Source organism: Diceros bicornis, chromosome 1, assembly GCF_020826845.1.
Source record: "Diceros bicornis minor isolate mBicDic1 chromosome 1, mDicBic1.mat.cur, whole genome shotgun sequence".
NCBI classification, from domain to species: Eukaryota; Metazoa; Chordata; class Mammalia; order Perissodactyla; family Rhinocerotidae; genus Diceros; species Diceros bicornis.
The window spans coordinates 40,109,388-40,124,165 of record NC_080740.1 but is presented as its reverse complement, the minus strand read 5'-3'; the positions used below and the strand labels follow the sequence as shown (position 1 = coordinate 40,124,165).

Below are 14,778 nucleotides of genomic sequence, written 5' to 3'. Positions count from 1 at the left end.
TCAAACATTTTAGGGCCTGGGATCCCTCTTTCACCAACAGGGTGAATGGGAGGTGATCAGATGAGCACATAGACATAAACCTCAGTGTTTCTCTTATCCTTCCCCAAACGCATGCTGGCAGCTCTTTCAGCTCTAACCAAGGTCAAATCAGGAGTTAGTCTCTTAGGAAGTTTTTGTTTTGATGCCAATTTTTGCAATGATTTGTGCTAGGTTCTCCCAACGTGCTGCAATGGACTATTCTTTCTCTGCCTATAAAAGATAGTTCATTAAGCCCTAATCCAATAGTCCAATAAAAAAGGAACAATAGAGACATAACAGTAGGAGAAATCATAATGCTTTTTATAATTATTCCTTGAATCCAGTCCAACCTGGTCTTGTTAGAAATCAGTTTCTGAGAAGAAAGACTACTTTTTAAAAGAATTTTTATGAACCTTTGTTAGTATGCGTGGAGCAGAACTTTGTGACACTATATGAAGAAAATAAATCATTCTAATATGTTTACCAAAGCTTATAGTTACCAGTGACAATGAAAATGGGAGTTAAGTCCATAGATTAGGAGTTGCAAACTCAAATAATGACAGGAACCAGGCAGGTAATTAAATGGGTGAAGAGGGGTGGATGATGATCTAATTTTAAATGTTGGAAACTAATTAAAATGTTTTAAAAATATCGTATAAGTCAAACAAAACACATCTGTGGACCACATGTCCAAGGGTGACCCTAAAGCAACTTTCGAAATCCTACTCATTCTTCAAGGCCTGCATTGTATGCCTGCTTTTCCAAGAATCCTGTTACAGCAGAGGCAGCCCAGGCTCATCCTGACCTTCTTGGAGCTTCTATTGAACTAATAATCAGAATTACACACTATAGCACCTCTGCTCTCTCACTGTTTCCTCAGTGGGGCTTTTATTCCTTATGAGACTGAAGGTCCTTGAGAACAGAGACCATATATATGTATCTCTCATTCTCCTCACATTGGTAGCACTTTGTAGGTACTCAGTCAATAATAATAATAATGATAAAAATAATAATAGCAGTAGATAACATTTATAAAGCTCTTTCTATGAGTCTGACACATTTCTATGAGCTTTGACATATATTGCTTAATCCTCACAGCATCCTTGTGAGGGAGGTCCTACTATCATCCAATTTTACTGATCAGAAAACTGAGGCACACAGAAGTTAAGTGACTGGTCAAGGTCACACAGCTGGTGAGGGATAGAACCAGTAATTTTGGCCAGTCTGATTCCATAGCATGTTGTCTTAGTCACTATGCTACAACTATTAATTAATTCAACACAATTGATTCTAGCCAAGAGTTTAAAACTTTTTCGTACCAAAATTTTTACCATAGTGTTAGTGGGTCTTAAGATGGCAGGCTGAAACACCACTCTATTTTATTCCCATTCCTATTCCTTTTCTGTCTTTTGTCCATTTTTGAGTCCTAAAAAAAATGTAATAGTAGAGTTAACATAGCACAGACATGCCCATAAGATGTCAAAATAGCAAAGTAATTTGTTCAAACTCGCTGTTCAAAATTAAGTGCAATATCGTTTAAATTCACCAGTCTGGTAGTTTTGTGTGTGCAATTGGCAGTTTAACAGCCAAGCAGGAAATATTAAATAGTTTTTTGAGAAGAACTTAGGAGGAAAGAGGAAAGTCCTCGGTGGTGAAGAAATTGCTCTTTCTGCAATTGGCTGCTGTGAGTAAATTACTGGCGGAATGAACAGGGTTTTCTGACTGAGTATACTGGTGTTTGATCCCCTCTTCATTAGTGTTTCTTCTCTACACGGAAAAGAAACTATTTGTGCATTGGGCCATTTCAGTGTGCGTTCAGGATTACAAAAATAATTGATAATCATTTATGAGAGCAAGTTGATCTGAGACTGTGTTACTAATTGTTACTAACTATTCTTTGCTCACATACAGAGAGCTCATGTTGTAATACACAAACAAGGATTGTATCTTCCCTCTTTGAATTTATGATGAAAACTTCCCCTTCATGCCCATTCATGTGTGTTCTGGTACATTCTGAGATCACTGGAGGATTGCTTGGCTCTATGGCTACTGAGAAGTCTTAACAGTTTGATTTTTAGTGCCAGGATATAGACGCTGTAGGAAGATAAAGAAAAGCACAGCGGTAATATCCTCGGTCCTCTCTTTCCCACTTCCTCTCTTGGCCAGAATAACTTCCAATATGTCTGCACAGCTGCAGACACATGCGGCTCACGGCCCTTGGACACAGCCCTTTGACATGGCCGTGGACATGATGTGGCTACTTTGATATTTATCCTTAAGGCTTCCCACTGATTACAGATTGACACTCACTGCCACCCCACCGTGTATATCTGCACCTAACATTTCATCATCGCCACCGTATATTTCAGCCCATCTTCATGCAATCCCAGTTTGTCTACCTTAAGTCTCATTCCCTCAGGCCCGTGCATTTTTTTAAATGATAATGGGTGCTAATGGAATAATTCGATAGACTAATCTCTGATAATGTTACTCTTCTTGAGTAAAAGTCAATTTTAGCCTAGTTAAAATGCACAGCACCTTTAGAAGGTCTTTAAAGAGTGACAGGAAAATTAGAAATTTCTGACAGACCAATCAAGAGGAGATATTTTGGTGAGTGAGTCCTTTTATAACTCTCCAACTTTTGCCAGCTAAGTAGAGAGCGGCTTCCTAAAACTCTTAGATGCATGCTGATTCAGGTAACAGTGAACTGGTGATACACACCCACATACGCCCCCACGCTGATCCTCTCTCACCTCTTCAGGGTGTATAAACATTAACACACGTGTGGACTGACTGAAAGCACGGCAATGAAAAGATATGTATTCAAATAGCATAACAAGAAATGTACAGAAAATTTTATCCAATGTAGTTTGTCATTTAAAAATTTAATTTGGCATAATCTGATGATGCTCAAAAACTTTCAACAGCTAAAATATTTTGCTATTGAGGAATGTTGAAATATATTTTGTTATGCCCATCAATGAATGATTATGTTACGCGAGTATTTAGATAATCACAAAACAAGGTTAAGTGAAAAAAATTCAATAATGTATGTGTGTAATATGTGTGTGTGTGCGCACATGCAAAGATACATACAATATACATATTTATAAAACCCTAATACACATATTTATCACACAAATATACATATTTATAAAACCCTACGTATTCCAGTATGAGACAGGAAGTCTATAAAATGATACTGAGCAATGTTTACGTGTCTGAGGATGCTTTGAATGTTCAGTTTTACATTTCTTTGAATTTTGGACAATTGACATATATTTTTTAAAAAGTATTTGATAGACAAATGTGATGACAGCAAAAGAAGTAAGTCCATATGCGTCACGACAACATCACCCCCTGATTTGCTGCCAGATAAAGAGGCAGACAGGCCTCCAGTCCTGCTTCTCCTCAACTGCAGAGTGTACTACGGCAACACGGCCCTGGCAAGCAAGACCCACTGTTTCTGTGTATTGATGGAAGAAGAAAAGGATGGCTAGTGCCTCCTGAAGCTGGAAAACCAGATTGACACTTGAGCTTCATTTAGGGTATGCAAAGCTACTCTCAGAAGAAAATACGCAGGAGCATATCTTCATGGCTGCCCTAGCCTGCAAGACAGCATGCTTTGCTGCATCTGTATACCCAAGGCACTGCCTGCACTAACTCCAGTTTCGGGAGGCTCCTATAGCTTTATTTCCTGTAGGAAGGTAAAAGAGCACCAGGAAGCTAGCTGTACTAGTTGCATGGCCTCTAGGCCAAGTGGGCAAATGCACTTTGATAAGAATCACTCCCAAGAGGCTGCTTTAGGTCAAGGTCTTCTGAGTCAGGACAGCTGCAGACTCTGACCTGTGTGATGACCCCAAGATCCTCTATTCTAAGTCCAAGGAGCTTTTCTAGTGTCCTTCAATCTGTCCGCCAAGTGTGTAATGAGGAGCAAATAAATAACAAAGATTTTTTACATTAAAACAAAAAGTATGAGAATTCTGCTTCTGTCCCAAATGGAGGAACAGAGACTGGATTTGCCCATCCACCTTAAACAACTAAATCCAGACAAAATAATTCAAACAATGGATTGCAGAGAGAGGACACCAGGAAGCACAGGATCCCTAAGAGAGGGAAAACAAACAACATAAGTACCAGTGGTTGTCACAGCTTACTACCTGGAGAGAGTTTCCATGCGGCAGAACAGGAAGGGTGAAGACTGGTGGAGTTTAGTGCTCTTCCTGAGTTGGAGAGGCCGAATTCAAAATTTCACTAAGCCAAGGTGGCTGCAATTTGCAGGACAGAATACTGGAAATGAGAGAGCTGAACAAAAAAAGAAAGACGCACAGAGAAAGAGGCCTGGATATCTGCTCAGGGCTTCCCTGGAGTCTTCAGCTGTTACTGATCAGTGCACACATCTGAGGAAACCATTTGAGACCAGGGAAAGTACTGCTAGCAAGGACAGACAGAACAATCCAGAAAGCTTGCACAGGGCCTGGAAGAGTTCATGATCTTCCAGACTGCATGGAGAAACTTCGTTATACATGGGACATCAGATGGAGCACTCAGAAGGGCGCTTGGTAAAGGAGCCAAGTTAGTCCTAGACTGAGAGCTGCTCTGGTCCCACCTCAAAAAGCTTGAAATAGAGCCTTGAAAAGATTAAACTGTTTTTCAGTAATTTAACTGCACCTCAGTACAAAGCTCAAGAATATTTAAAGAAATATAAAGATATCTAACACTCAATAAGCCGAGTGAAAAATTCACAAAGCCTGGCATCTCATTTAAAATTACTAGTCATGCAAAGAAGCAAGAATATGTGACCTATTACGGGAAAAAAGTTAGTCAATAGAAAAAGACAGAAATGACACAGGTGGTAGAATTAATGGACAAGGAAATTGAGTTATTATAAATCGATTCCACATATTCAAAACGGTAGAGAAAGAATGAGCATATTAAGGATACATGGAAGATATGAAAAAGATGCTACTCAAACTTTTAGAGATTAAAAAAGTACAATGTCTCAGATGAAAAATACACTAGATGAGATTATAGAAGATTAACTGCAGATTAGATATTGCAGAAGCAAAGATAAGTGAGTATGAGGACATGATAATAGAAACTATCCAAACTTAAACATAGAGGAAAAAAAAGACAGAAAACAAATGAACCACATCAGATCTGACATGACTTCAAGTGACCTAATACATGTGTAATTGGGAGTCCCAAAAGGAGAGGAGGGAAGTACAGAGAAACTATTTGAAAAATAATGGCTCAAGAGAATAAGAGAAGCCACAGACTGGGAGAAAATATTTGCAAAAGACTCATATGATAAAGGACTGTTATCCAAAATATATAAAGAACTCTTAAAACTCAACAAGAAGAAAACAAATAACCTGAAAATAAATGGGCAAAAGGTCTGAATAGACACCTCCAAAGATATACATACGGCAAGTAAGCAAATGAAAAGGTGTTCAACATCTTGTTAGTGGAGAATTATAAATTAAAACAGCAATGAGATATGACTACACATCTATGAGAATGGCCAAAATCCGAAACACTGGCAACACTAAATGCTGACAATGATGTAGAGTCACAGGAGTTCTTATTTATTGCTGGTGGGAATGAAAAATGGTACAGACACTTTAAGATGGTTGGCTGTTTCTTACAAAACTAAACATACTCTTACCATACGATCCAACAATTGCACTCCTTGGTATTTGCCTAAATGAACCAAAAGTCATTTCCACACAAAAACCTGCACATGGATGTTTATAGCAGCTTTATTTATAATTTCCCAAAACTGGAAGCAACCAAGATGTCCTTCAGTAGGTGAAAGGGTGAATACGCTGTGGTGCATCCATACGTGGGATCTTATTCAGTGCTAAAAACAAGCTATCAAGCTATGAAAAGACATGGAAGAAACTTAAATACATATTACTAAGTGAAAGAAGCCAATCTGAAAAGCCTACATACCATATAATTCCAACTATATGACACTCTGGAACAGGCAAAACTATGGAGTCAGTAAAACGGTTAGTGGCTGTCAGGGATTAAATGAAGGAGGGAATGAATAGGCAGAGCACAGAGGCTCTTTAGGGCAGTGAAACTGTTCTGTATGATGCTACAGTGATGGATACGTGTCATCATACATTTGTCAAAACTCATAAAATATACAACAGCAAGACTGAACTCTATTGTAAACTATAGATTTTGGATGATAATGATGTGTCAGTGTAGATTCACTGATTGTAACAAAACTACCTCTGGTGTGAGATGTCCGTAGTGGGGGAGGTATGCATGTATGGGGACAAAGGGTATATGGGAACTCTACTTTCTGCTCAGTTTTTCTGTGAACCTAAAACTTCTCCAAAAAATAAAGTTCATTAATTGAAAAAATAGTGGCCAGAATTTCCCTAAATTTGATAAAAATGATAAACTCAGAGGTCCAAGAAATTCAACAAAGTTTAAACACAAAAAAACAAAATCCTGTCTGCGAAAATCCTAATCAAATGTTTATAACCAGTGATAAGGAGAAAATCTTAAAAGCACTTAGGAAAAAAGGTACATTATGTACGGAGGCACAAAGATAAGAATAAGAGCAGACTTTTTCTCAGCAGTAATGGAAGCCAGAAAAAAGTGGAGCAACATCTTTAAAGTACTGAAAGAAACAAAACCCGGTCAACCTAAATTCTAAGTCCAGCGAAAATATCTTTTAAAAGAAAGACAAAGCCTCCTTCAGACATACAAAAGCTCAAAGAATTCATTACTAGCAGACTTGTACTCCAGAAAATGATGAAGTCCTTTGGGCAGAAGACAAATTTTACCAGATACAAATCTGAGTAAACACAAAGGAAGCAAGAGCTCTGGAAATGACAAAATGATATAAAAGTCCTGTATTTCTTATCTTAAGAATCTCTCTTTTTTTTTTGTGAGGAAGATCAGCCCTGTGCTAACATCTGCCAATGCTCCTCTTTTTTGCGTGGAAGACTGGCCCTGGGCTAACATCCGTGCTCATCTTCCTTCACTTTATATGGAACGCCACCACAGCATGGCTTGCCAAGCGGTGCGTTGGTGCGCGCCTGGGATCCGAACTGGCGAACCCCAGGCCGCCGCAGCCGAATGCATGCACTTAACCACTTGCGCCACCAGGCCAGCCCCTTAAAAATCTTTTTAAGATATAATTGAGGGTTTAAAATTAACAATGCTGAATTGTGGAGTTTATCGTCAAGTGAATGACTACGATAGAACAAAGGCTGGGAGAGGGGAAATATAAATGTACTGTGGTAAGGCTCTTTTATCGTATGTGAAGCAGGTTAACATTAATTGAAGATAAACTATGCTAAGTTAAAGAGTACACCAAAATCTCCCATGCAACTACTCAAAAACAGAAACAAACGAACAAAAACTGGTCCACAAAAAGATATAGCTTGTAAATCAACAAAGGAGATAAAATGAAATCATAAAAATACTTTATCCAAAAGAAGGTTGAAAGGAGAGAAAATGGAACAAAAAATAAGTGGGGCAAATAGAAAACAACAAGCAAGACAGTAGAGTTAAATACAGCCATATCAATAACCATATACAGTGTATATGGCCTAACACTCCAATTAAAAGGCAGAGTCATGTTAGATTTAAAAAGCGAGTCGCCACCATAAACTGCCTATGAGCCACACATTTTAAGTTTAAAGGCACAAGTAGGTTAAAAGTAAAAGGATGAAGTAACATATGACCTGCTAACAATCATCAATAGAAAGCTAGAGTGGCTTGGGTTTGGTCAAATATGTTAAATTGAACACCAAATGCATGAACTACAGAAAAAAAGTGATCAAATAGTACTTCATTGAAATTAAAATGTTTGCTCTTTAAAAGACGCTGTTATAAAAATGAAAGGGCAAGTCATTGTGAAAAATATTTTCAAAATATATATTTTAAAAAGGACTTGTATTTAGACTATATAAAGAACTGTTACAATTCAATATTAATAAGATAACCAATTTAAAAATGGCCAAAAGATTTGAACACTATACTAAAGAAGGTATATAGATATTATATTAACACTTTACAAGTTGCTCAATATCAATAGTTCTTTCTGGAAATGTAAAACTGCAAAGAGCTACTCATGCACAGCCTCTAGAATCACTAATATTAAAACGTATTTCAAGAATGGGCAACGACTCGGGTGAACTGGAACTCTCATACACCCTAGTAGGAATGTAAAATGGTAAAACATCTTGGAAAAGTTTACCAATTTCTTCAAAAGCAAAACACACACTTACCAAATGACCCAGACATTCCGCTTCTAAACAGTTATCCAAGAGAAATGAAAACATTTGTGTACAAAATGACTTACATAAATGTTCATAGCAGCTTTATTTGTAATAGCTAAAAACTGGAAACAACTCAAATATCTACAAGAGATGAATGGATAAAAGCTCTGTGGTATATCCATATAATGGAAAACTAACCAATGATTTAAAAAAATGAACTTTTAAAGCACACAGCAACATGGATGAGTCTTAATCATGCTGTGTGAAAGAAGCCAGATGTCCCCCTATGAAAATGAGTACATATTGTATGATTACATTTCTATAAGATTTTAGAGAATGAAAATTAATCTATATGACATAAAGCAGATCAGTGGTTGCCTGGGAGGGGGGAAGTCATGGAATGGTAGGAGAGATGGATAACAAAGGGGAACAAAGAAACTGTGGGAATGATAGATATGTTTATCATCTTAATAGTGGTGATGCTTTCATGAGTGCATACATATGTCAAAACTAATTAAATTGCAGTCTTTAAACATGTACAGTTTTTATACCCCAGTGAAACTCTAAATTTTTTGAAGACGCCAGATGAGACATTTGTAGAGTGGGGAGGGCCTCCCAGAATATGGCTACCTGAATCCACACTATAACTCTCTGGAATCTGGTTAGCCTCTGCCCTGGGTTGGAGATTCCAGGTTTAGAGAAAAGGGATGCTTAGTGAGACAGCTTCCTTATAAGGAGTGCTCTGGGTCTGACTTTTTGGAGCAGTCTGTTGTACTATTTAGTTTAATATCTCTACATCCCACTGCATTGCAATATACAGCAATGGAAAGGAGAAAAGGATTATTTGTAGGTCAAACAGCAAGGTAGCACAATACAGCTACCAGGCATTAGCTTTGACAGTCATGACCTTAGATCCTAAACACCGATAATTAAAATGTGTGAGAAGTGGTCTGGGACCAAAAATCATGAAGAACGGTTTTATTCATGAGCCACATATAAAAATTAACCTCGTCTTTAAATATCCAAATATGCCCATATGCAGTTACAATATTCTGTTTGACACTGGGATGGAGTAAAGTACAAATATTCTTCTGTTTGGAATAGATTAATTCTATCTCAAGTTTCAGCAAAAATTGATTTTTAAATGTCAATGTAATGATATCTGTATTGCATTGTTCTAAGAAATATTATAATGTCCCTGAAAACGATGCTGAGGGGAGAGGTAAACTTGACTTTATTAGTAGATAGAAACTTAAGGAGAGATAACCTGCATTCACAACTTCAGACATTAATATTGTTGTTTGTTGCATTATTAACTATGTTCCATATTTTCAGAGTCTTCCGAGTCTTACATTAACTCCTCCCAAAGGGCATTGGTTGGAGAACCATCAAGACGATGGTGGAAAAAAATAAGAGACAAATCACATATGATTATGAAAATTACTATGGTTATTGTTGCTATTGAAACATGAGAATAGAAGTTAATAAATGTAGAACATTCTCCAAGGCTGTGGGGAATGTTTATAACTGCCCCAAACATACTATGTAAATATGGAATATGTTATGGTTCAATTTGTTCTATGACATAACAATTGAAATATTTTACTTATCAGAAAAAAAAACTGCCACGTACAGGGGCCGGGCCCATGACGTAGCAGTTAAGTGCACGCGCTCTGCTGCGGTGGCCCAAGGGTTCGCAGGTTTGGATCCCGGGCGCGCACAGATGCATTGCCTGTCAGGCCTTGCTGTGGCAGTGTGCCATATAAAGTAGAGGAAGATGGGCACGGATGTGAGCCCAGGGCCAATCTTCCTCAGCAAAAAGAGGAGGATTGGTGACGGATGTTAGCTCAGGGCTGATCTTCCTCACAAAGAAAAGAAAAAACTGGCATGTACAAACCTTAAATATTTTGAACATATTCTACCTTTGTACCATGTATTATGCCATGGTCTGTGGGTTTATGGCAACCAAAAGCAGACATTTCCATACAAAATGCAATTCATTTATGTGGATTTTATTAATTTTTATGTGATGAAATATTTGTTTTTAATAGAGAAAAACAGATTGGGGTTGTATGAGTAAGACTTCATTAACTGTAATTCTTTTTTTGGGAAATTCTGTTAAATTTTATGGCATAGACCAAAAATCCAGAAGTTACTTATTAGTGATCCATATCTTCTGTGAAAATCTATACAGTGTTCTTAGATAGCTGAGATCCCCACAGTGAGTGCACAAAAGATGAAATCAGGGATCGTCATTGTACAACTTTTGCCAATAAAGTAAACTATAGCTAATGCCAAAATTTTATCAAGAGATTTGTAAGAAGATCTCTTAACTGTGTTATAGAAAATTCCTAAAATGCATTAATTATGAAAATATATTAGAAAGAATAATGATGAAGTCATCAGAAAACTGAAACCATAACAAAATTACATTTTAAGGTTCAAAATATAATGTGTTCCATGGGATAAAACTCTCTTCTTACCCACCATGACAATGAGTCTAATATTGTCTCAATATGCAGGTGGGTACAGTGTAAATAGGCTTGTTTGACACACAAATTGTATTTGGTATCCTAATCATTTATCACCTCCTTGTATATCTTCAGAAATAATGGCTAATTGAACAATATAGTCACACAGAATATTGCGAAAGATTTTAATGAGGCAGGAAAATGTCAGCATTTCAATGGGTGATAGGTTTCGTTCAGAGCAGCTGGAAGTTACGAATTGCCAATTAGGAAAACTTTGGTAATCTGGGTAATCTACGTTGCTTGTCCAGGATTTATCTGAGTTTGGCAGCCATAAATTTGGAAATAGAATAATGACCTGGGGGGTTCCCTTATGTTGTGTAATATATTTGTATAAAATTTCCAATTTCATGTCTTGCAGATTGAATCAACATAAACAGCATTTAAAAGGTAAATCTTTATAATTTTAATTAGTAAAACTCACTATTTTGGTTTATTGACTTTTTTCCCCTCTCTGCACAATATAAGGTGAAGAGGAGAATTAAAATTAACACTTAGCTGGTTGATTTGATCAATGTAGACAGCTTAAGTAGTTAATTCAGGTCTCAAAACAGATTGTTTTCCCCAAAAGAATTATATGATTTGTATGACAAGTAGACTGTATTATTGTAAAATAACTTGTTAAATTTGTGTTGTTTGGACCTAATTTCACCAAGTGTCTACTTAACAACTGATTTTGCAGAATCTACATGGGAAAAAAGTGCTCACTGAAGACCTCACATGCAAAAAAATGTGTAAAGAATTTCTCTACATGAATAAATAATTTTTTGATAAAAAATTTTTCTAAATGGAGAATAAGGATATCTGGAATCTTTCACGTACACTTTTGCTTCTATGATGGCTCTTTATGGGATCAGCTCTCAACGTTCTAACATTAGAACCATGTATCTTTGATTCTTTTAGATTTGAAAGATATCTTATTTGAGTTCTATATAAAAGGCTGGTTTTCATTTATCAGCAGGTAAAGGTAGAAGGAACAGAAAACTGGAGGAAAAGTACATTATTCATAATATTTAAAAAACAATTTATTCTGATCAACTAAATTGCCTTAATTAAAATACACAAACTCTGACATCAAAATTTTATTCTTCACATGGAAATTATTTCTGTCCTTAGACCTTGATCCACTTGTTACAAAAGAATATTATAAAAAGATAATAATTACCTACATTGCTTTGTCAGTGTCCATTTTTCCCATTGAGGGAATGACCAGTGTCACCTGAGAACAAAAAGCTCTCTTATTTACTAATGATGCCTGTATTTTTCCTTTTTGTAGGTATTTTCCCCTTATAAATGTGTACTTTATATTTTTTGTGTTTTCTTGCTGTCCTCCTGTGAGAAAGAATAGTAATTACATCTAATTAGAAAAGATTAAAATGTTATGACTCATGGAAATAATGAAAGTTGATTGTTTTATACAAGGCGTAAATCTCAAACCTACATTTTACACTTGAAATTAGCTTACAACCTGATCAACTGAGTAATAAGAGTGTTGTGAATGTTCATCATGGGGCTTGTTTTCCTAAATGTACTCCCCACACCTCCAGGTCTCAGTCTTGTCATGATGGACCCATCATCCCTTAGGCAAAAAAGAGACCAGTTTGATTTTTTTAAACCTTAGTTTACTTTATAATGTTTTGATTTTATTTGTTTTAGGTATGTTAAGTCACAGTAACGTGTGAGAACTGGGTAATATCTATGATTAAAAAGAACTAGCTAACAAACCAAAAAATCCTTAGTTTCCCCTTTTAGCAGGCTCTAGGACCAAAACATTGTTTTCAATTTTATTAAGATTTTCTAGGTTAAGAAAGATAAAATGCAATCTAGAGGTGATTGTTTCCTTTTAAATGATGAGGATTTTTTTCATCATGGACTCAGCATGAATGTTTATTTCAGTTATGAATGTTTATTTCAGTTATAGTCCAGTTCACAAAGATCCCTCCTGCACGCAGGCATATAGTCTAACATATGCAGTTTTATATTGGAGCAGAGGGAGACATTATGCACAAATAGATTTGTGCTGTAAAGACATATGGGCATAAGGGATTGTCTAGATGGAAGGAGAAAAAGAAGCCAACATAAAAACTTCAAAAGGATTGAATTGCAATTCTTGAATGCAAGAAATTCTCATTTATCTACCTATCTGACATGAAGATCATAACTTTCTGAAATATAATGCGTTAAAATGATTTTGAGTCTAATAATAAGATAACTCTGATAACACATTGGCATAGCGTGAACATTGCCCCATTAATCTGAATCAGATATCCTTTTGGGGAGATAAGCCACTTTTACTCCACAGGTGGGTGTATGTGAGCTGCAGCCATATTATGTGTAACTAAGTCTGTGGTCGCAGTAACTATGGGAATGGACAACAAGATAAGACACTGTGAGTTGTATTTATGTGATGGGACAGTTTTCCTGTGATCTCTTCTCAGTGTGCAATGAAGAAAAAAGTTTTTGAAACTTCTATTGACAACTTTGCAGGCAGAAATAAGATTGAAAGCATGGAAAAGAAACGAACTATCTGAGTTACCTTTAGGGAAAAAACATCATCAATAATTACTTCATTCTGAATGAAGAGAAGGAAAATGTAGTGCCGTCCAGAAATTGAGTGGCTGTTTTTAAAAGGAGCAATTCTTTTATTGTAATATTTGCATGCTTACCTCTTCTTTGATGGTGTCTTTTGCATGCAGGAGTTTCATTGGAAATAGATGCATACCATAAGCCAAGAGTGGCATTTCAAAATGGATTCTGTGAAGGTTATAATATATGAATAATATATTAGTAGTAGTTCTATGTTGGAAACAAAACGAATAAATATTTACTCTCGTATAAAAGTAGAGTCAGAGTTCAAGTTGTTTCTGTAGCATGTATTTATTTATTTGGACCTCTCTCAATGTCTTTCCTTTCATGTAAATTTCATGGTCAATCACTGTAACCATCGCTTAGCAAACATCCCTGATTCCCTTGAACCTCTCTTGCTTTATCATTCATTTGGTAAAACTACGATCCAGGCAAAATCCAACTCTTGCCCTGCTCTGTACCTTCACCTGTGTAGATGAAGTGACTAGAGAAAACACAAAACAAAATAAACACAACTCTGCTGCCCTTCTCATTGACCACAAACCTCAAGTGGTCATGCCTGGGTCCAGCACTTTTCCAACTCTACTTCACCATTTTACACCTTCTCCTATCTCCTCAAACCTCCAAAGTCTACCTTCTTCCCAGATGATGTCCTTGTTTCCTATTTTCCTGAGAAAATTGAAGTAATCAGAAGAGATAGTCCATAGTCTCCCAGCACCAGGCACCGCCTTCTCACTTTTCATGAGATGAACTGTCTGACTTGCTTTGTAAAGCATGTCCCTTAAGATTGTGCACAAAATCTATCCCATCTCACCTACTCAAGAGCATATCACCAACGATTCTCCCCTCTGCTATATCATAAATTTCCCCCTCTCTACGGGATCATTCCTATAAGAATACTGTTGGAGGAAGAGGGAGAATCTCCCTCTGCCCTTTTCCTTAAGGTTCTTATGGCTGGCCAAATAATTAACAAGACAGGTTAGCAGGAGAAAATAATACCAAGTTTAATAACATGTATACATGGGAGAAAGCAGGGACACTGCGTTTCTCAACACAATAGCAGAAATTCTCGTCTTAAATACCATGTTCAGCCAACGACAAAGGAGGATGTTGGGGGTGGGGGGAGTCAGTTACAGGAGATTACCACTAAAGCTCAGTAAACAAGAGTAAGGTTATTATGCAGATTTAAGTCCTCACCTTTTACACTGATAAGTCTCTAGAAATGAGGCCACCCCCCCTTTTCCCAATACAGAGAGGGAGATACCTTTACAAATGGAGATTTCCCTTATAAATGTAAATGTTTGTCTGGCAACTCCTTGCAGGGCCATCCAGAGAATGTGGCCAGAGAGACATAAGATGGGCTTGTTGATGTCTTTTCTATTGTAACATCTATTTTA

At 36.8% G+C, this 14,778-nt stretch overlaps 1 long non-coding RNA gene across 1 annotated transcript in view; it reads left to right on the top strand.

The window, feature by feature from the left end:
- The window catches only part of LOC131404408 (uncharacterized), a 230,658-nt gene extending 218,704 nt beyond the window's left edge, over window positions 1-11,954 (top strand). The window contains exons 5-6 of the long non-coding RNA XR_009219791.1: window positions 11,157-11,185; window positions 11,478-11,954. This is a non-coding gene — a long non-coding RNA (uncharacterized LOC131404408). The remainder of the gene's footprint in view (window positions 1-11,156; window positions 11,186-11,477) is intronic.
- The last annotated feature ends 2,824 nt before the right edge of the window (window positions 11,955-14,778 follow it).